The sequence below is a fragment of the Phyllobates terribilis genome, unplaced genomic scaffold, assembly GCF_046119375.1.
Source record: "Phyllobates terribilis strain yellow unplaced genomic scaffold, ASM4611937v1 Scaffold_3__8_contigs__length_932513732, whole genome shotgun sequence".
NCBI classification, from domain to species: domain Eukaryota; kingdom Metazoa; phylum Chordata; class Amphibia; order Anura; family Dendrobatidae; genus Phyllobates; species Phyllobates terribilis.
Window position 1 is genome coordinate 54,499,443 of NW_027362763.1, and position 16,645 is coordinate 54,516,087.

Genomic DNA, 16,645 nt, shown 5'->3' on the forward strand with positions numbered 1-16,645 from the left:
CAAGATTTTGACCGTGCTTTTATCAAACCATTAAAAAAGAGAATTATGTAGTACCTCTCTTTTATATGGCTAAATAAAGGCCCTGCGTGGCCGAAACATTGAGATTTTTCTGTACTAATTAAGTTTCCAAAAGGATTACATCTGGTGCCCTGGTTTCTCCATCTTTTCCAAAGATGTTTGCATTGTGTCTGTGAAGGTAAAAAGAGAATTTTAGAGATTTTTAATTCTCTTATTTCTTTTAAGAAAATGAAAAAAAAAGGGAAAAATAAAAACAAAAAATAAATAAATAAGTTAATTGGGAACTAGGATGATGCACTTTCCTTATTTTTTTCTTGCTATAGCTGTATCATTTAGCTTGGTTAGGGGAGGGGGGATTTCATTACTTAAAAACGTCTGAAACTGGGTTGACCAGGTTGGATTCCCAAAGAAATGCCACAACTGCAGTGTCATAACTGGAGGCCTAGGAGCCCCAGTGCAAAATTTGGACCTGTCTACCTCCACCCACCATCATGAATCTCAGATACGTTAGCCCCAGTAGCGCTGATAAAGTCTGTGTTATCTGACTCGCCCTCCCTGAGCGGTGGGGTTACTCGGAGCCGGGTCAATGTATGGCGGTGGTATGGGATGTCATCGTGGCCGTGACCCGTTCCGTGCCCAGGGCTATCGCACAAAAAAGAATGGGCTTTTTGGATGAGTGGTTAATTGTTCGACTACGCCACCTGTGGTTTCTGGTGAAGGCCACCAGCGCTGCGACAGTCCTCTGAGGCTGGCAGCTTGGTTGGTACTACTCCCCACAGGCGGAGTAGGCCTCAGGGCAGTGATTGAAGAACTTTGCGGAGGAATGGTGGGTGCAGTGCCGCGCAGGAATAAACAAGCGGAGGCGGTGAATGAAGTCACCCGGGTCTTTACTCACTTTAGATGCACTTTCAGCCGCAAATCTTCTCTCTGCTACACACGGCGTACTGTGGCCACCAGGAAAGGGGTTCGGCACTTCCCAGGTACAGTACAGACCAAAAGTTTGGACACACCTTCTCATTTAAAGATTTTTCTGAATTTTCATGATTATGAAAATTGTACATTCACACTGAAGGCATCGAAACTATGAATTAACACATGTGGAATTATATACTTAACAAAAAAGTGTGAAACAACTGAAAATATGTCTTATATTCTAGGTTCTTCAAAGTAGCCACCTTTTGCTTTGATGACTGCTTTGCACACTCTCGGCATTCTCTTGATGAGCTTCAAGAGGTAGTCACCGGAAATGGTTTTCACTTCACAGGTGTGCCCTGTCAGGTTTAATAAGTGGGATTTATTGCCTTATAAATGGGGTTGGGACCATCAGTTGTGTTGTGCAGAAGTCTGGTGGATACACAGCTGATAGTCCTACTGAATAGACTGTTAGGATTTGTATTATGGCAAGAAAAAAGCAGCTGAGTAAAGAAAAACGAGTGGCCCTCATTACTTTAAGAAATGAAGGTCAGTCAGTCTGAAAAATTGGGAAAACTTTGAAAGTGTCCCCATATGCAGTTGCAAAAACCATCAAGCGCTACAAAGAAACTGGCTCACATGAGGACCGCCCCAGGAAAGGAAGACTAAGAGTCACCTCTGCTTCTGAGGATAAGTTTATCCGAGTCACTAGCCTCAGAAATCGCAGGTTAACAGCAGCTCAGATTAGAGACCAGGTCAAAGCCACACAGAGTTCTAGCAGCAGACACATCTCTACAACAACTGTTAAGAGGAGACTTTGTGCAGCAGGCCTTCATTGTAAAATAGCTGCTAGGAAACCACTGCTAAGGACAGGCAACAAGCAGAAGAAACTTGTTTGGGCTAAAAAACACAAGGAATGGACATTAGACCAGTGGAAATCTGTGCTTTGGTCTGATGAGTTCAAATTTGAGATCTTTGGTTCCAACCACCGTGTCTTTGTGCGACGCAGAAAAGGTGAACGGATGAACTCTACATGCCTGGTTCCCACCGTGAAGCATGGAGGAGGAGGTTTGATGGTGTGGGGGTGCTTTGCTGGTGACACTGTTGGGGATTTATTCAAAATTGAAGGCATACTGAACCAGCATGGCTACCACAGCATCTTGCAGCGGCATGCTATTCCATCCGGTTTGCGTTTAGTTGGACCATCATTTATTTTTCAACAGGACAATGACCCCAAACACACCTCCAGGCTGTGTAAGGCCTATTTGACCAAGAAGGAGAGTAATGGGGTGCTACGCCAGATGACCTGGCCTCCACAGTCACCAGACCTGAACCCAATCGAGATGGTTTGCGGTGAGCTGGACCGCAGAGTGAAGGAAAAAGGACCAACAAATGCTAAGCATCTCTGGGAACTCCTTCAAGATTGTTGGAAGACCATTTCCGGTGACTACCTCTTGAAGCACATCAAGAGAATGCCAAGAGTGTGCAAAGCAGTCATCAAAGCAAAAGGTGGCTACTTTGAAGAACCTAGAATATAAGACATATTTTCAGTTGTTTCACACTTTTTTGCTAAGTATATAATTCCACATGTGTTAATTCATAGTTTTGATGCCTTCAGTGTGAAAGTACAATTTTCATAGTCAAGAAAATACAGAAAAATCTTTAAATGAGAAGGTGTGTCCAAACTTTTGGTCTGTACTGTAGATCAGGAGCACCTGTCAAGACCCCGCTGGTGTGTTCCTCTCCTTAGTAAGTTCTCCCACTGAATCTTCTCCTGACGGTGTGTGGTATGAACATGGTGTAAGGCCGGGTCCCACTGGGTAAACGCAGGTCGAGAGATACAGGTGGCGACTCCGCTCCGTCCGTATCCCCCTGGGATCCACTAAGCCTCTGGGCTTTTCTGACTGAGACGTGAAGTCAGATATCAGGGGCCGGTTACACCCTCTTGCAGCAGGAATCCCTCTGGCTAGGCCAGAGTGAAGAATACAGGTGGCGACTCTGCTCCGTCAGTATCCCCCTGGGATCCTTTTGCCTGTGGAGCCTATCTCCTCTGCTCCCCTCCAAGGCCTTCTTAGAACAGGACCCTGACCGGGCAGAGACACTTGTTAACTCTGTCCCGCTCCTCGTCTCAAGGCCAGAGAACGAGGACCGTGAATCTTCAGCCAGCTACAGACTCTTGCTGGACCCTGACAGAAGACCCACAATCAAAAGACCTTGAACTAAGGCTATGTGCCCACGTTGCGGACCTGAAGCATATTTTTTACGCTTCTCCCTGGCGGGAAAATCGCATGCGGATATTACATGCGGTTTTCCCGCCAGGTAGAAGCGTTTGTGAGGCGTCTTTGCATGCATTTCCGCATGCGGGTTATCAAGCACTTCTCCAAGCATCACTTGGAAAAGTGCTTGACAACTTGTTCAGAATGGTAAAAAATAAAAAAATAAACTTTATACTCACCTTCTGATGCATTCTCTGCCCCGTCCGGAGGCTTGAGCGGCTCACGCTGTTGTGTGCAGGACCTGCGGTGACGTCATTGAGTCATGTGGTGGGTCACATGACTCAATGACGTGGCAGGTCCTTCAGACAACAGCGCGACGGAGGGAAAACATCATAAGATAAGTATAAACTTTATTTTATTCTTTTTTTTACAGGTTCTTTGGTACCCAGGTCTGGAGGAGAGTCTCCTCTCCTCCAGACTTGGGTACCATCCGCACATTGATTCCGCTGCGCTTCCGCAAAATTAATGAACATGCTGCGGATTTTTGACTGCAGCATATACGCTGCGGAAAAATCCGCAGCATGGGCATTGACATTGCGGAATGCCATTGGGGACCATGGGGTGCGGATCTACATGCGTTTTTCAAGCGTTTACGCTGCGGAAATTCCGCAGCATATACGCTTGAAAAACGCTACGTGGGCACACAGCCTAAAGATGGCCATATATTATATATGATTGTATAAGTGCTTCCTGTAAGTGTTTCCTCCACCCTCACCCACTACTTGGTTCCCCCTATCTTTGGTTCCCCCCATCTCCTCTATCCCGGACCGGGGCAGCACCCTGGTGCATTTAGACCCCCTACAGGACAGGAGTGGTGTAGTGTTGAGTGTGAAGTGGGGTCCTGAGTGATGCTCGATCCTTACCTGGAAGAGGAGATACCACACCTCTATCTGAGGTGCAGTACCCCTGTGGCGACTGAACCCTCAGGGGCGCCACATTCCCCCCTGGTGAAACACAGCACGTCCGCGGGCTGCAATAGAGTAAAGTACAGGTAGAGACATTCAAAATTTTTAAATGCTTTTGTAACAAGAAACAATCTTCCCTTTATGGGAGGCTCAGATACTTTTAACGTTGCAGGATATATATAGTATAAATATACAAAACATTAAAGAGACATTATGCCAGTAGAAAATTACTGTAGAAAATACGGTAGAAAATACTGTAGAAAGTGCTAGTTCAGCAGCATGAGGGACCTGCCCAAAACCCTCAACGTAGGCCCTGGGGTGGCTGCAGGGCATGGAGATCCCGAGCTGGACCTCCAGTAGAGCCACGACCAGACAGGTTTTGCTTCTGAGGTCAGAGGTAGAGGTGGTTTTACATAAAACCAATAGGGGGCACCTAAATAGGTGCAAAGTATATACAACGTTAGTCTGTCTCATGCTCAGAGTCCGCAGGGACAAATGTTTGTTTCAAATGAACCGGGTGCAACAGAGAACTTGAAAAACAAATAAAAGTTCAAACAACTGGGAGGTGCATCTCCCGGGGCTGCTCAACAGTGGTATCCCCACCGGGGAAACGGCTCATTCTTTCCAACGGAGCCTGACCGGTCCTCTGTAGCTAGGTGAGTGGGGGCATCTTCCTTGAATACCCTGTGGACATCCAGGGCATACCACCCACGCTCCCCGTGGTGGCGGGTGTAGGACACTAGATCACCCGGGTAGAGGTTTCGGCCAGGATGGCCCTGCACCAGCCACGGCTCGACATCCCGCAGGTTGACGAAGACGTCCCGGTTGAACTGTGGGCTACGGATGAAGCCCCATCCTGCCTTCTGGTGGAAGCGCACGATAAGGCCTTCTTCCCGGGGGCTTGGACGGGTGGCCTCCGCCTGACGGGCCTGTGTTTTAGCAGCCTTGGCGCGTACCTCCAGGTGCTCACAGCGGATCCTCCTCTCTCGCCGCTCCTTCACGAGCTGGAGGAGCTCCTTACGGCAAGTCTCCTCCCGCCTCCACGCTTCAGACTGGGTCTACCGGGGGAAGCCCATCAGGTCGCCCCCCTGGTTGTCCCAGGCAAACTCTTCTGCCGCTGGGCAGGTGATCGGAGGTGCAGGCAGTGGCAATAGCAGGGGTTGTTGCGGGCCCTCTATTGGTGCGGACCAGTCCGGGTTGGGGCAGGTGTACACCCAGGAGAGTGCAGGCTTTTCTCGATCGGGAGTCAGGAGGCATAGCAGGCTTCCAGGAGTGGCGGTGGCTTGGGCCTCGGCCTCCGGAGCCAGGAGTTGCTCCCAAACGATGGCGCCTTGGGACAGGGGTGACGGCAGGAGATCCAGGAGGGCTTCTGTGCGTCCCGCGCCCGGGCTAGGGGTTTCGTCCTAACCCGCTCTTTGGCTGTACGGGGCCTCCTAGGCTTCCTCCTCCTGGGCTGTGGCCTCAATGGTCAGGCGCGACGAGCTCTGGCGGCAGGCCTTGATCTTCCGCAGCACCTCTTCCCTCCATTCAGCGGCGGCCAGTCGTTGGGCCTCTTCGACCCTCCGGGTCAGATCCTGCTTTTCACCGCGGAGGAAGTCGGCCTCCTCGGCGGTCAGGTGGATTCCCTCCATAGTGAGGTAGGTAGCAGCTGGTGGGTCAGAGACGGAGAGCTTCTCCTTGGCTGCGTCCATCTTTGCTGCAGGGTGCGGTCTTCTTCTCTTCCTCCTTTTGGGGCGGCTCCAGGACGGCTGGCTGACGGACACTCCTTGGGACGTCCCATCCGTCTTGACGGACACTACTATGCGGACAGTCTCTACCAATAATGCCGCTATACAAGGTGTGGTAGATCAGCTCACTTGGTTGCACATGGAGGTATGGCACCCCAGGGGTCTGGTTTCCACAGTGACATTGCCTCCCTCACAAGAGGTGATGCCATGCCTGGAAGCAAGCAGGGGTCCCCTAATAAGGTTTTGCTAAGCATGCAACACTTTCCTGGCTCCAGACCAGCAACTCCCCTTAGCAACTGGTATCTGGGGGCGGGGTTAGTTAGTCTTAGTGTGAGGAGTTGAAGTGATGACGTCGACGAGAGAAGAGCTGGGGAGTGGAGCTGCGCGGCAGCTCACCCCAGAAGAACCAGCACAGAAGAACCGGACACGGGAGTCCGAGGCTGTGGGGCACTGAAGGCCCAGCAGCAGAAACCGGAGGGCAGGAGACTGCAGGTCTCCTGGCCCCAGCAGACGCCCGGAGGCTCAGCAGCACCGCCGGGCCCAGCACCGCCACGTGGGAGCAACGCATCAGCAAGGCCCGAGCTGCCTGCCATATGGGTGAGCACAAAGACGTTGCACTCAGGGACGAGGGCCACCGCACAGCTACAAGCAGCAGGGCCAAAGAGAGTAGTGAAAAGGGAAGGCCTACAACTTCAGCTGGTGAGGTGGATTCCTTACTTGCTTCCAGGCTGTCCGGACTTCCACTTCTAGCCAGTATTCTAGTCCCGGTTTGCCTAATCACCGCTAGTAAAGATAAGAGGAAACCGCCATTAAGTTGTGGACTGATTATTGCTGCGCCATCAAACACTGCACTACAACGCCCAGCATCACCTATAACATCAACACTGCCCTGGAGCTAAGCTCTACCTGTGGAGAGCCACACCAGCTTTGCTGCACTAACATCGGCTCCAGAGGACCTGCTCCACAGCGGCGGCTCCCTTTAGCCGCATACCACAGGTGGCGTCACGAACTTTGTACATAAAAACTAAAAAGTCCCCTTTTTACTGACCGCCCTGGGTCACGGACCGGGTCACCGCCACTGTGACATCTCCCCAAGCAACGACCGGCCCGGCACCGAGTACCCCACGGCCCAGGGGGCGCGTCAGAGGTACACACCGGAACGCTGTCTCTTTAAATTTCTCACTGGTTTATTTAAAGATGCTGCATAAGCCAATGCAGAGTTAGCAAAACAAACACGGACTTTCAGGCCTAAGGAAAAACAAAACAAAACATACAGCACAGTCCATGTTGTTGCAGGGATCCGCTCGCTTAGGAGAACAACCATCCACTGAATCAGCTTTTTCCTTATCAGGGCACAAAATCCTGGAGTTCCTCTCTCCAGCCCTACTGAACACTGAATGCCTCAGAAGGCCAACTATATATATCCTAGTCCCCACCCTGGGGTGGACATGTGGTGAACGACCTCCCAACCCGCTCTATGTTCGTTCACAAAAACCCAGCCCTTAAAATGGCCAACTTACCCCTCTCAGCACTTAGTGTGCTGGAGCAAAACTTCTGGGTTTCAAATCACTGAAGCTAATAGCTTCTGTGAAACATACCTCCCCTCCAGTACTTTGCCACATATTCCCCCCCCCATCCCTCTGCCCAAAGTTGGGGGTTTGGCACCTTTACTCACTAAACAGGGAAGTCTGTACAGGGCATCCAAGTTACCATGTAGTTTCCCTGGCCTGTGGTCCACATAAAAACTAAACTCCTGGAGCGCTAGAAACCACCTAATCATCTGGGTATTCTTCCCCTTTCTTTCCCTCATCCATCTAAGGGGTGCATGATCTCACACTAGCCTGAACTTCCAGCCTAACAGGTAGTACCTCAGCATGTTAATTGCCCATTTGATGGCCAAGCACTCTTTCTCTACGATGGCATAGTTTTTTCACAGGAGGAGAGTTTCCTACTCATTTATAGAACTGGAAGTCCGTCCCCATCTATTTCCTGGGACAACACTGTCCTCAGAGGCTTCCGTCTGGACTATGAACTCCTTAGTGAAGTCAGATGCGGCCAAGAACGGCTGTTTACATAGGATGAGCTTCACCTCCTGGAACGCCATCTCTGCTTCAGAGGACCATGTGGCCATCAACGTCTTCTTGCCCTTAAGAAAATCAGTCAAGGGGTGGCTATCATGGCAAAATTTGGGATAAATCTCTGGTAGTATCCCACATTTCCCAGAAATGCACAAGTATTTTGCCTCTTCTTTTCCTATGGTGCACTTCTTTGGGTATATAGTAAACCCTGCCTTCCTCAGCACATCCAGTACCACCTGGACCTTCTCCAGATGACTTCCCCAATCCGGGTCGATGTCAATATGCCTTCTGGTTAACCCGCACATACGGTCCATCAAGATCTTCTCATGCTCAAAAACCTGCGTACGTCCTGGCAGCTCCGAAAACAGGTCTTGGTTCCGCTGAAGCAGTTCTCTGCACTGTTGTTTCTGGGCTAGTAACAGTGTCTCTGCCACTGTGACATCCTTGACCTTGGCTTTAGGACTGGCCCCCAGGCACGTAGCCTCCACCAGTTCCCTGTTTCCCCATGGTTTAAGCAGGTTGATGTGGTACACCTGGTATAGATCCCTGGCTGGTGGACCTTGTAGTTGACGTAACTCAGTTTTTCAACCACCTTGTATGGCCCTTGCCACTTGGCCAGAAATTTATTCCATCGTGGGGATCAGCACCAACACCCGGTCTCCAGGGCTAAACTGTGTCCGTCTTGCCGACCAATTGTAGATAATTTCTTGGGCCTCTTGTGTTGAAAGAGACTCTCCCTCACAATCAGCATCACCTTCGCGATCCTGTCCTGCATCTGGGCCACATGCTTGTAAACACTCCATTGGAATGTAACCTCTGTTTCCCAGGTTTCTTTTGCAATGTCCAGAAGTCCCCAATGATGCCATCCATATAGCAGCTCAAACGGTGAGAACCCTGTAGAGGCCTGTGGAACTTCCCTAATAGAGAATAACAGGTACAGGAGTAGGCAATCCCAGTCACGGCCATCCTTCTCCACAACCTTCTTTAGCGTGGACTTTAGGGTCTTGTTGAACCTCTCGACCAGGCCGTCCATCTGCGGATAGTACACAGACGTCCTGAGTTGGGTAATCTGGAGAGCCTTACACAACTCTTTCATTACCTTGGACATGAACGGCGTTCCTTAGTCCGTCAGGATCTCCCTTCGCAGGCCCATCCAGGAAAAAATATGTACCCTCTCTCGGGCTATACTCCTGGTGGAGGAGTTCCTCAGTGGTAGCGCCTCCGGTTACCGGGTTGCATAGTCCATAACCACCAGGATGTATTGGTGGCCTCTGTCAGACTTAACTAGGGGCTATACAAGGTCCATGGCAATCCGGCCAAATGGAACCTCTATAATGGGTAATGGTACTAGGGGACTGTGGAAGTGGGAAACAGGAGCAGTTAACTGACACGTAGGACAGGACTGACAAAAAATAACAATATTCCTGTGACACCCAGGCCAGTAGAACCTTTGAAGGACCCGCTTCTTGGGTTTTGTCTATGCCCAGATGCCACCCACAAGACATGAGAATGGGCCAGGTCTAGTACACCACGCCTATAGGGACCCACTACTAACATTAACTGCGAAATAAGGAAACCTGGTGTCGGCCCCCGGCTCTTGATCAACCCCATTTATCACAGTCACATTATCCCATGCCCCTTTTAATGTAAGGTCCTCCATTTGAGCAGTCCCAAAATTCCCCAACTTAGGAATCTCATCCTCATGGGTCAATGTTTCATCCTTGTCGCCAGCAAGGACACACAGGGGGAACTCATCCACCTCCGACTGCAATGGGGATTCTTCATGGGTGAACCGGTTCCTGTTTGAGATAGTGGGCACTCCAGCCTTTCCCCACAAGTCCCAGAACAGGCTGAAGCCCCGCCACATTTATCACAGGGTGTAGCAAGTCTTTGACTACCCCGGCCTCATGGGACTCAGTGCCGTGGTTAGTTTTTATAGTCACTCTGGCGACGGGGTAGTCCTTGGCATCCCCGTGGATTCAGCGGACGCCCAGGTGTTTCCCTGGGATCAACTGGTGGGGGAATGTGGCCCTTATCAGGGTCACCAAACTCCCTGGGTCCAAGAGTCCCGACACCACTACTCCATTTATTGTCACGGGACATGCCTGTGGCTTCTCATCGGGGTTATAGTCCACAGTGCAGGCAGGATAGGTATAGTATGAAAATTGCCTCCCTATGCTGCAGTCTATTTGTTTGGAAGACATAGGACAACTGGCGGCTATGTGTCCAAGACCGTGACATCTCCAGCAGAGCAATTCTTTACCAGAGGACCTTGGCAACCCCTCAGTGACCCCTTTGAACATCGGACTTTCCCTGTGGCTCTACCACCCCTCTTTTGGGACTCGGACTCCCTCTGGCTACCCCAGTATGGGGATGCAGCACCACCTGGCTTCCTTAGGAACCTCTCCACCACCTGGTACCTTTCTATTAGGCCCACCAGGTCATCCGCATTTCGGGGATTCCCCTGGGAAACCCAGGTCTGCACCGGCCTGGGAAGGGAGTGGATAAACTTGTCCATTACGACCCGATCTACCACGGCTCCAACCACTTCTGTACCAGATGAAGAAGATTGAACATTTGGGAACGAGGGGGTTTATCACAGCAATATGCCCAGCGGTGGACCCTTTGAGCTCGGACAGACATAGTGACCCCTGAGCATCTAAGTAACTCAGTTTTTAGTTTAGAATATTCCTGAGCATCCTGTAAAGCAGGTCATAATAAGCCTTCTGGGGGTCACCAGTTAGATAGAGAGCTAGCCACTGCTCTGGCGGTAGCTTCTCCCCCTCTGCCACCCTTTCAAACACAGTCAAAAAAGCTTCCACATCATCGCCCGGGGTCATTTTTTGCATGGCTCGTCTTACCATTTTCTGGACGTAACCTGGAGATGGGGAGGCGCTGCTGGCCTCCCACGAACAGCCTCGTCGAGGAGTTCCATCTATTGCATAAGCACCTCCTGTTGCTGGTGCAGCTGCTGCTGTTATAGCTGCTGCACCAACAGTTTATTTGTTTTGTGTTGAGCCAGCTGCTGCTGTTGATGTTCTTGCTGCTGCTGTTGATGCTGGTGTTGCTGGACTTGGACCAGGTGCTTAATAAGCTTTTCCATGTTGTCTGATGTTGCTTCCTGGGGAAATTGCCTGCATTCTTCACCAACTGTGGTAGATCGGCCCACTCGGTTGCACATGGTGGTACACACGGCCCAGGGGGCGCGTCAGAGGTACACACCGGAATGCTGTCTCTTTAAATTTCTCACTGGTTTATTTAAAGATGCTGCATAAGCCAATGCAGAGTTAGCAAAACAAACACGGCCTTTCAGGCCTAAAGAAAAACAGAACAAAACATACAGCACAGTTCATGTTGTTGCGGGAATCTGCCCGCTCAGGAGAACAACCATCTACTGGTTCAGCTTTTTCCTTATCAGGACACAAAACCCCAGACCCCACCCTGGGATGGAGATATGGTGAACGACTTCCCAACCTGCTCTATGGTCGTTCACAAGAACCCAGCCCTTAAAATGACCGATTAACCCCTCTCAAAAATTATTGTGCTGGAGCAAAACTTCTAGTTTCTAATAGCCTCAGTGAAACATACCTCCCCTTCAGTACTTTGCCATATCATTACCATATATTACCAATACTTTCCGTGTTTTTGCTGCAGATTTCATCCATACTAATGCATGGGGAAAAATCTCCACCAAAAACACGAGTAAAAAATGCATCAAAAACGCACCTATTTTATGCAGCGTTTTTCCTGTTGAGAGATGCTGAAATGGTGGAGAAATTTCTGCACCAAATACTTAATGTGTGCACATACCCTTACACTACCTTCATACAATGACCATATAGTGAAAGGTAACTGTACAGATAACTACAGTTACTCACCAGTGATGCCTCCAATTGAAGTCAGATCACTGTGACTTCTTCCAACCAGGATTTATTTCTGCAAGATGTAACTTGCAGACATTTAGGGCTTTTTCACCAATTCTTCAGTAACAGTATCCCTAAAAATAAAACCTCACTCATTAAAACCTCTGCTTGTGTTAGCCGTGTTTTTATCTTGGGTTTTGTCAGTGAAATGGCCACAGTATGAACGTGTTCTTACACATAGCATGTGTACTAACTTATGCTCGTGCTCATTTGTTTTGTTTTGTTATTTCGTAAGATGCTAAGTCTTCAACATTACATGTATTTATAGAAATTCATGACACAAAAAGTATAAAAATAGGTTTCCTTTTAATGCATCTAGTAGTGGACACAGATTTGCATGTGCCCTAAAAACTGAAGAGGGTTGGTTGCTAAGGCTGCACTCACACATTGAGACTTGTGGGCACAGTGTTTGCCCAGTTTTTTTTATCACAGCAAAAGTTTCATTACCTTATTGAATATGCATACAATGGTGCCCATGATCAAGGTCTCAATGAAACCAATAGGTGCTGCCAGGGCCGCCATCAGGGCATTAATGCCCTTACTGTTGTATGGGGCCCTGTGAACAGAGGGGCCCGACGGGGCCCCCCCTCTGTTCACCGGGACCCAGCAAACTGAACTTGCGTCCACGGTCGCAGGTTCACTTTAAATCTATTGCCATGCGGGAGTCTTCCCTCACTGCAATAGTTAACAGCCGCAAGCCAATCACAGGCCAGCAACTGATGTCAGCACGCCCGTTGCTGGTGTATGACGTCAGTGCCGGCCTGTGACTGGCTGGTGTCTGCACTTCAAATAGACGAAGGAGAAAAGCCGCTGGATTGGCGGCGAGGTAAGGAGAAACTTTTTTTTTACGTTTTTTGCAAAGCTGCACCATGAGGGCACAATGGGAGATGAATGGGGGCAGAATGGAGACATGGGGGCAGAATGGAAATGACATGGGGGCAGAATAGAGAGACGACATGGGGGCAGAATGGAGAGACGACATGGGGGCGGAATGGAGAGACGACATGGGGCAGAATGGAGAGATGACATGGGGGGCAGAATGGAGAGTCGACATGGGGTAGAATGAAGAGTCGACATAGGGGCAGAATGGAGATTCGACATGGGGGCAAAATGGAGAGATGACATGGGGGCAGAATGGAGACATGGTGGCAGAATGGAGAGACGACATGGGGGCAGAATGGAGAGATGACATGGGGCAGAATGGAGAGGCGATATGGGGGCAGAATGGAGAGATGACATGGGGGCAGAGTGGAGAGACGACATGGGGGCGGAGTGGTGAGACGACATGGGGCAGAGTGGAGAGACATGCGGGCAGAATGGGATCAGGATGAGACAAATGGGGGCAGGATGAAGAGATGACATGGGGCAGAATGGAGATGACATGGGAGCAGAATGGAGAGACATGCGGGCAGAATGGAGAGACATGCGGGCAGAATGGAGAGACATGTGGGCAGAATTGGATCAGGATGAGACAAATGGGGGCAGGATGGAGAGATGACATGAGGGCAGAATGGAGAGATGACATGGGGCAGAATGGAGAGACGACATGGGGCAGAATGGAGAGACGACATGGTGGCAGAATGGAGACATGGTGGCAGAATGGAGAGACGACATGGGGGCAGAATGGAGAGATGACATGGGGCAGAATGGAGAGGCGATATGGGGGCAGAATGGAGAGATGACATGGGGGCAGAGTGGAGAGACGACATGGGGGCGGAGTGGTGAGACGACATGGGGCAGAGTGGAGAGACATGCGGGCAGAATGGAGAGACATGCGGGCAGAATGGGATCAGGATGAGACAAATGGGGGCAGGATGAAGAGATGACATGAGGGCAGAATGGAGAGACGACATGGGGCAGAATGGAGAGACGACATGGGGCAGAATGGAGAGACGACATGGGGGCAGAATGGAGATGACATAGGAGCAGAATGGAGATGACATGGGAGCAGAATGGAGACATGCGGGCAGAATGGAGAGACATGTGGGCAGAATGGAGACACATGCGGGCAGAATGGAGAGACATGTGGGCAGAATGGAGACACATGCGGGCAGAATGGGATCAGGATGGAGACAAATGGGAGCAGGATGGAGACATGGGGGCCGGATGAATTCACATGGGGCCAGGATGGGAGAACATATGAGGGCAGGATTAAGACATATGGGGTCAAGAATGGAGTACATATGGGAGCAGGATGTGGGACATTATTACCGTAGGGGCTAATTAAGGGATATTATTACTGCTGTGATGTACTTTATTTTTAAAGATATTGTTTTCAGTAGGGGAGGGGTGCTGTTACTTTTCTGGGGCGAAACTATGTCACTTTTTTTCTTCATTTGGTGTAGTGTAGAAGTTAGGGAAAAATTGGGGAATTTGCTCTAGATAACTATGTGTTATTTTCTGAAAGACAAGTCCTGGCTGGAAGAAGTGATGGCGGTCTGTGCTGGATGAACAAGAAAAGCTAAGATGAAGGACTCCACCTAGAGACGTCACGGGTGAATCAGTGTGTTTTAACTGTACACTGACACTATACACTACATACTATACACAGGGCTCCTGTGTATAATGTCACTGGTGATCAATGTATTACTTGTACACTGACACTATGTACCGAGCTCCTGGTTATAATGTCACTGGTGATCACTGTATTACCTGTATACTGACACTATATACAGAGCTCCTGTGTATAATGTCATTGGTGATCACTGTATTACCTGTACACTGACACTATAGACTGTATACTATATACAGAGCTCCTGTGTATAATGTCACTGGTGATCAATGTATTACTTGTACACTGACACTATATACCGTGCTCCTGGTTATAATGTCACTGGTGATCACAGTATTACCTGTATACTGACACTATATACTGAGCTCCTGTGTATATTGTCACTGGTGATCAATGTATTACCTGTACACTGACACTATATACAGAGCTCCTGTGTATAATGTCACTGGTGATCACTGTATTACCTGTACACTGACACTATATACAGAGCTCCTGTGTATAATGTCACTGGTGATCACTGTATTACCTGTACACTATACACTATATACAGGGCTCCTGTGTATAATGTCACTGGTGATCAATGTATTACTTGTACACTGACACTATATACAGAGCTCCTGTGTATAATGTAACTGGTGATCACTATATTACCTGTACACTATACACTATATACAGGGCTCCTGTGTATAATGTCACTGATGATCACTGTATTACCTGTACACTGACACTATAAACAGAGCTCCTGTGTATAATGTCACTGGTAATCCCTGTATTATTGTACACTGACACTATACACTGTATATTATGTGCAGAGCTCTTGTGTATAATGGCACTTATGGTAATATTAGTATTGTGTTTTTTTATTAATGATCAGTATTGTAGTAGTCAGTCACTATCTCATGGTAATATGAGGGCCGGCCATGGTGTGGCAGCATTTGTTCCTTGTATGTAGTATTATTTGGTCACTATGTGATGGTAATGTGTGGTCTGGTCATGGTGTGACAGTATTTGTCCCTTGTATGTGACATTATTCAGTCACTATGTGGTGTTAATATGTGATCTGGTCATGGTGTGACAGTATTTGTCCCTTGTATGTAGTATTATTCGATCACTATGTGGTGGTAATATGCGGCCTGGTCATGGTGTGGCAGTATTTGTCCCTAGTATGTGGTATTATTGGTAATTTTAAAAAAATGTATGTGACACATTCCCTTAAAGAAAAATAAAGAAAAATATATCTAAAAAGGGTATTGGATATTATAAGAAATGTTTAATAGGTTAGAGTAGAATACGGCCTGGCCAGAAAAGTCTACGTTGTTGAGGTGGCGGCTTAAAAAATCTTTTGGCCAAAACAAAAGCTGCTGGCTATGTATGTGATATGGTTCAATGGGAACTGTTAATGTGTGATTGGTGAGGACGTGGTGCAGAAGTGGAGTTTTTCCAAGAGTCGGCGGTGGGACTGTGGAAGGTTCGAGGGGTGGAGGCGAAGCTGGGGTGGAGGCGGAGCTGGGGTGTAGCCTGGGGCAGAGTCTCCAGGGGGCCCAAAAATTTTGCCAGTATGGGGCCCTGAAATTCCTGGTGGCAGCCGTGGGTCCTGTCCACCACGTTTATCTTGATTTCTGGTCTACCATCACTAGTAGAGATGAGAGTACCCGATCTGTAAAGTTCAGGGTTCGTACCGGACACCTAATGTCCGGTGCTGAATGCCGGACACTGACTTATCCTGGAAGTCTGTTTTACAGTTTGGGGAGGAGAGACAGAGGGGAGAGAAAAAGAGAGAGTAAGGAGGAGAGAGACAGAGAGAGGGCGGACAGAGGGGAGGAGAGAGAGAGAAGAGGAGAGATAAAAAGAGAGAGGGGGAGGAGAGAGACAGAGAGATAGATGAGAGAGAGAGAGGGGAGAAAACATAGATGGGAAGAGAGAGAGGGGAAGAGAGACAGAGGGGAAAAGAGAGAGAGGAAGAGAGAGGGGAAGAGAGAGAGGGCAAGAGAGAGAGGGGAGGAGAGAGAGAGGGGAGGACAGGGAGGAGGGGAGAGAGAGAGGAGGAGAGGAGAGAAAGGGGATTAGAGAGAGAGGAGAGAGGGGAGGAAAGAGAAAAGGGAAGAGAGAGTGGAAGAGAGAGAGAGAGGGAAGACGAAAGAGAGGGGAGGAGAGAGAGAGGAGAGAGAAGAGAGGAGAGAGAGGGGAGGAAAGAGAGAGAGAGGAGGAAAGAGAAAGGGGAGTAGAGAGAAAGAAGGGAGGTGAGAGAAAAGGGAGAAGAGAGAGAGGGAGGAAAGAGAGACAGGGGAGAAGAG